Raw genomic sequence first — 7,255 nt, 5'->3', positions numbered from 1 at the left:
ACTTATCCAGTCATCCCAGAGCTAAGTAATCAAGATTCACATACAGATTCAAAAGATTCTTCCTCAAAGCATAAGAAAGCATCATCTTCAGCAAAGAAGAAGAATTCAAAAGATTCAAGAAAGTTCATCTTCTTCAAAGAAAAGTATCCTTTGGAACAATTGAAGAATAAAGATTTAATACAATTGTTGAAGAATCCATCAAGAATGAATTCAACAGCAATGATTCATCTGAAGAATCAAAAGCTTCCTCCACAGCAGAAGACTTTGATCCCTACAATAATACTTTCAACCATGATTCCGAAGATTATCCCCCATTTTTGGGAGATGACTGAGTGTCGGCACAAACCGACAATGTTTCAACAGCTCTGAAGCCTACAATGACTCCAGGCTGCATCCCACTTGCTTCAACTTTCGGCACGAGAAGACAGATACTATCGGTGCAGAAAGATGCTTCAACTTTCGACGGAAGAAGACAAATATACTTTCAGTGAAAAGAAAAATGTTTCAGACAATTGAATAGTAAAAGTCACTATTCACTATTCATATTTCACTGTTTCACCCGTGATTTACGGAATTTACTATTTGTAAAAGCAGTTCCTTCATCTACAAAAGGACGCTTAGTTTCATTTGGTAGGCAGAGCTTATTTGGTGAAAACAAGAACTTCCCAATACTCTCCTACTAACCTTGATTCCTTGCTTCCTCTAGTTTCTCAAGTTTCACTTATAATATTTTTAAGTTTCAATTTCATTTATAATTTTTTGAAGTTTCTTTTATATTTGTTTTACATTTCAGTTTACATTTGTTTTACATTTCAATACTGCATTCATGCATCGGTCGGCTCTGCCGCCACATAATTTTGTACATGTTTAGATTTCCATTTTCTTCTACTCTCTCTTCTCCTCTGCTCTTCCTATTCTATTCTTACTTCCGCTCTTTTTGGTATCAAAGCCATTTCTGGTTCTAGGGGCTAGTAGATTCACTCTATCTTTGCTTCTTTCTTTTCTTGATAATTTCTGGAAACACTTTTTCTTCCTTATCTAGTTTCTTAACCCCAACTTGTTGTATGCCACCGCAGTCAAATACAACATTCAGTAAAAGTCTCTGGTATTCCTGTGTTAGCCTGGGTTTGGCGTGTTTAAGGGATGTGTGAGCAAACTCTGCTTGGTTGTTGTGGCCCTCCGGTATGTGCAATCTCATGCAGTTAGGAAAGGGTGTAGACCTAGAGTTAGGAAGGACTTGAGTCTAGTTTCTGACTTTACCAAGATAAGCAAGATGTTTAGATCTAGTTCTCTATTAGTTCCAGATTAGGTTTGCCACCTGATATAATTAATGAAGAAGATTGTGTAATTGAAGAAACTGATTCACTCAGTATTGATCAATGGCATATGCCAAAGATTAACCCTGGTTCTCTTTATCACAGAACTTGGTTTCAATCCACTTTCGAGAGTGAGTTCAAGGTGAAAACCGTTGAACAAACTTTTGCTGTTTCAAAAACACATGAACAATGTTGTTTGCTTCAAAAGAAAAGGCTTGATTCTTTTAAAGAAAAGGGATTTAAATTTATGCATTGCTTCAGTTCAAGTAGCAATCCGACCTTTAATTAGCTAGGAGATGGGAAACTTTTGCAAACAATTTGGCCTTCCTCCTATTGCTCCATCTAGGCAGCACAAGAAAAGTTTTAAAAAGTTTTCTAAACCTCGTGGGGATGAGAGGAGAAAACCCCATGACGATTTTTATAAAAAACCTGTTTCAAAGAAATCATTTCTTAAAATATATATATATATATATATATATGGTCCTCATTCAATAGACTTTAGTCTCCAAGTAAAAATTCAATAGTACCCTTTGAAAACACAGTCGGTAAGTACGGAGACAAGGAGACAAGTTTGAGGAGAAAAGAGAAATGAAAAGTATTTTTTATGGCATCTAAAGGAGAGGGTAGGTTGACTCACCCCTTTTCTTGCTATTTCTTGTTGAATGTGGATGGCATCTTATAAGCCTTAAGAACTACCAAATTAAGGAACCTCATGACAAACCCTTTCATAGATCATCTCAAAAGCAGCTAGGTGTCATAATGAAGAAATCACTTAGTTTCTTGACCTGAGAAATGATTTTGAAGTATCAAATCATCCATCTTACAATTGATATCCTCTTGAGTTGTTTGAATAAATTGAATGGTCTAATGCAGAAAAAGAGATAGACAGAACATTAAATGCTTTTATGTGGGGCTTACAATGTCCAAAAATTGATATCCTCTCTGCTTGCATGATTGAATTAAATAGTTCAATACAAAGATCTAGAGATAGACACAACATTAAATTCTAATTTGGAGTCCACATTACACGGAAATTTTATACACACAACATTAAATATTGTAGAACCCACAAGATGTATCTATGTCTTTTCATAATCAGACCATCCAATTTGGAAAGACAATTGGAGATTATCTTCTCCATGTTATTGAAGGAACCATTACATAAACAACAAGATCCAACCTCTCTCTTCTCTTTAATTGGTTCTATTCCCTTATGGTTAAATTATGGAATATCTTTCAATTATTCCCATCTCAGTTCCTCCAATAAATAGTCAAACATGACCAACTTGTTGCCTATCTCCCAAATCTAGAAAATCACAAGTTCTCTCTCTCTCTCTCTCTCTCTCTCTCTCTCTCTCTCTCTCTCTCTCTCATGGAAATAATGGAATATATTGATCGAGGAGGAGCTTTTGAATCTTAGCCTTTTGATTGCTACAAAAACAAGGAAGAGGAAGAGAAATGATTATTTATTCCCAACAGATCCATATAGAGGATGTGAAGAAGAATATATTCAGGCTTCTCCAAATGAGGGAATATGCTAAGACTAGACAACCGCAAGATAAGAACTCTATTTGAAGATTGGAAATGATCTCCATCTCATCTATTTGTTACTCATAATAGCCATAACAATCGACCAAAATGAGTTGAGCTCAATTAGCATTGGAGAATCAAGTGAATTGTACCAAAACATGTCCTTAATTGGCAATTAGTTGCACCGAGTCTTGACTAATCTTGCAGATGGTTTGGTAGCAAGGCTTGAAATTCTTCTTTCTATGACATGATCATGAAGGAACCAACCGATGAAGAAGAACATTTTACATTTACTGAGGCCTATGAGAATGAGGAAGAAAACAACAACAAAGTATTATATGCTATTGCAAGAAACAAATACAGATTGGTAAGGGATTTCTTATCAATCTAATCTTAAGTTCCAAAGATTGTTGAAAGGATCCGAACCTATTAATTGAAAGAGGAAGAAGAATGAAACACAACCCATAAATTTAGTTTTCTATATGAGTACTTTGAATAAATATATGTAAAAATAAATGAGAAAATTGGTTTGGTCCAATGCAACAACTTGTGTTGTATTGATCAATATATAGATTGTACAGTTTGAGTTCTCTCAAGTTCTACAATTGGTATTACACTACAACGCTAAACTAACCCATCTTACTTTTATGTAATTCTATGTCCTTGATTATCACAATCTTTAGCTCCATTGTTATCCTCATCTGAGCTTGAGCTTTATCTATACCATCCAGAGCTTGATATTTATCTACATCTTTTATTGATAATGTTTGTTTGATATCCCCCCTCAAGCGAATAGGGATGGTACAGAAATTGAGCTTGTCTTTGTGCAACAGAAATCATGCGAAAGACAGACCCTTGATGAAGATATCGGCCACTTGATCAACTGTGCAAATAGAATGAAGGTAGATATCTTGGGTGTGCCAACCAGATGGCAACACCCAAGATTTAAATCGGAAATATGCGTACAATGTTCACAAAGAAGTGCACTTGTAAGTAAATAGATGTCTAAATACTAGCAGAATAAGTAAAAGTTTAGTTAGAGACTAAATACTATTGTACCAAAGGTCTAACAATAAATAGATTCATCCATTAATCATGCTTATATCCATATGTCACTTCATTTCCCAAATAATAACATACGAAACCATCTGTTTGTTCCTTACGTTAAGATACGACAAACTAGACATGATTGATTGCCAGACTATATAATACAACTCCAAAACAATACAAATACTAACAATGGAGATGGGTCTCCGTAACTATTTCTCAAACAGGGTTGGTCTATCTTCCTTGGGTACTTCTCTTGAGGTTATCAAAGTCTACAGTTATGATAAACAAAATCATAGATAGGTTAAATAATTATAACAAAACTGCTAATGAAAGACAATGCACGTGAAGATTTAATGCATAATTTTATGTAAAAGATCAATGAACATATATATATATATATATATATATTTATGGATGGCTAGGAATCACCCTTTAAGCAAAATACATGTATTCGTATTCATGGCAAGGAATCACTCTCTAAGTAAAACACAAGTATATAAGCATGACGAGAAATCCCCTTCTTAGATATTACCCTTTGTGAAAAACTCAAGTATATATATGTATCACCGAAATGAGGAGTCACCCTCTTCTCAGGCATGTAAAACTCATCATATCTCATCATAGTGATTATTATCACATAAAGTATTATTGCATAAAATGCTAAGCAGAGAAAATCACTTCATTGTTCGACTTGGGAAATCACTCCCACCCGACTAATGTGCAAGTTGATTAGCCAATTTCAAAGCATTCAACCCACACACCGAAGTACACGTGTTGCACTGGAGACACATTCCACCCGACCAACAAACTCGAAAACACCACATATGATACGTCTGGAGAATCTCTCAACCCATCCATCAATTGAGGCCAATACGAGAGCATTACATCGCAACCATTACGAGGAATCACTTCCATCCATATGAAACTCATGGCAATGTGTTGTAAGAATGGCAAGGGGAATCCTCAAACCATCCATGAGGATTGACACACAATAAGACTCACACACCCAAAATTACCACATCATTAACCCAAACCATTCAAACATCAAAATCTCAAAGTCATAATGTAAAGATATTTGTAAACATAATGAAAGAAAATATTTATTATTTCATGAACAAAAAGGGGAAAATTAAAAAATATGCAGTGCTAGAACTCACAACATCCACTCCACATTTCCCAATAGCATAGTATTTTCTTAGAAGCTAACCTACATCAAGGATATTAGAAACACTATGGTGGCGCTATGTTGCTCCTCTTGTCGCTCCCTTTGAAGTCACTTGCTTTCGTCGAAGGCTCTGACTCCAAAGAAATTTAGGTACTCATGATCTCAAAGTCAATTTTTTTTCCTTTTTCTAATATCCTTTATAGGGCTGGACAGTCAGATGTTCTTGAGATGTACTTCTAGCTCTCTGCTTGCTTGAATATAAGCCCTTTAGGTTGCGTTTGAAAGCTGAAATGATTAAGGTGATCTGAGCTGATTTACATACCTTAATTCACCTCAGCATCCATATGGCCACAACTATACTCATGTGAAGTAATCTCAGTAGAGCCATGTGTTTTCATCACTGTTCAACGTGGGGACAATTCATTAAAAAATGGCAGATGGAAGAGAATGATTGATTGTTATGTGAGAGTATTGTCATGTATGGTAGTACTGGTAAATGGTGCTCCTCCAACCCTTTCTTGGTTTTTGAGTTATTATTGGGTGCTTCCCAACCACTTGATGGAACTGCACATGTCTTCTTCGTTATGAGAAAAATTAATTGATTGTTGAAATTGAATAACATTTGTTTCGATATTGTATTTTTTTCCCTTGTGTTTCAGGATAGTTACATTTAATATTCAAATTATTAAATTATTTTTCATTAAAATTATATACTCTCAGTTTTTTAAAATGTAATATTCAAATGAATATTACATTATATTTCTCCCAAAAAATATTATTTTGAATATTACATTTTAGTCTTCCTGAAACATCTAATTATTTTGTGTACTTGTTAAATAATATGTAAAACAATTCCATTTAATATAGGGGCATGATAGTGCTGTCTTCATAATTGATAATATTTAATATTCTTAGAAAATTCAAATTAAATAAATCTAGAAAAAAGTGTGCGAAATTAATTTTTTAAAGCATTGGGGGAATTTCCTCATAATATTTTTGTTTATTACTAAAATATTTAAATAAATTAATTATTTCATCATTACAAAAACCAATCATTGATGTAAGCCATTACTTTTTCAACTTCTTATAAAAATTAAACATATCTCAACCTACTTTATACATCCACACTCAAATTCATATCAATGAGACCTATACTCTTACGCAAGACTCACGCAAACATCTTAACTTAGTACTATTAACAAATCATCTGAGATCATCTTAGCATCTAAACGAAGCCTTAGTCTCAGTTGTCCCACTACAGGATAACAGAGACAAACTAACAAGACAAGGCAAGCACGTTCTTGTGGCTTGCCTTGCATCCATCCAATTAGCAATCTCTCCTCGAGTAAGGGTCTCCTATGTGATGCTAGACCATATCTCTAAATTTAGATGATATGATTTGTAGGGTCTGTGACCATACTTCTGCAAACTCACTCTAGATGTGATCCTTTAGATGGAGTGTGAGCTTCCACATACTGCAATGTTGCCCTTTTAGCATTTTCGTATTTTCATAGTGGTCTTGGCCTTGACCGTTGCCATAGATGTGTAACTCTCCTTTTGGTATCTACCTTTGTCGCCCTCATATACCTAGCGGCCTTTCTTGCTTGATTGATAATGTAAATCTTTTATTACACCCTGCGCTAGACATGTCAACCTAACTTTCAACATAGTGTTGCTCGCCTTCTTGTTGGACAAGTTGCACTTTGCATATCTCGCTACCTCATTTTCCACTAAACTGATGAAAGGCTTTCATATTTGCCTTCCATTGGCACTCAAATGGTGGTCTATCTCCTTGTGCTAGTGCGGTCCTCATAAAGTTGTCAGATGTTTCAGATATGATGAACATTAAGAGATAATACAAGTCGAATTGTGGAAAATTTAATGACTAGATTAAAAGTTTCAGAAAAGTCCTAGCCATGAACCTGTTGAAATCCCTTCGCTACAAGCCATGCCTTTATAGCGGTCAATGCTTCCATCAGCTTTCTATTTTACTTTATAAACCCATTTGGTACGTATGAAATTATGGTGGGGGGTTGTAGACAGAGATTCTGATGACTTGCAAAATTTCATATTGCAGATTTTACAAGTTCGCTCGAGTGGAGGCTTTTGGCCGCTCGAGCGAATTCAGGCAGATTCAAACGCTCGACTGTCGCTCGACAGGGAGCTCGAGCGGGTTGCTGAAAAACAAAGATCG

This window comes from Carya illinoinensis, chromosome 16 (assembly GCF_018687715.1).
Source record: "Carya illinoinensis cultivar Pawnee chromosome 16, C.illinoinensisPawnee_v1, whole genome shotgun sequence".
Taxonomy (NCBI): domain Eukaryota; kingdom Viridiplantae; phylum Streptophyta; class Magnoliopsida; order Fagales; family Juglandaceae; genus Carya; species Carya illinoinensis.
This window is presented reverse-complemented; position numbering follows the sequence as displayed.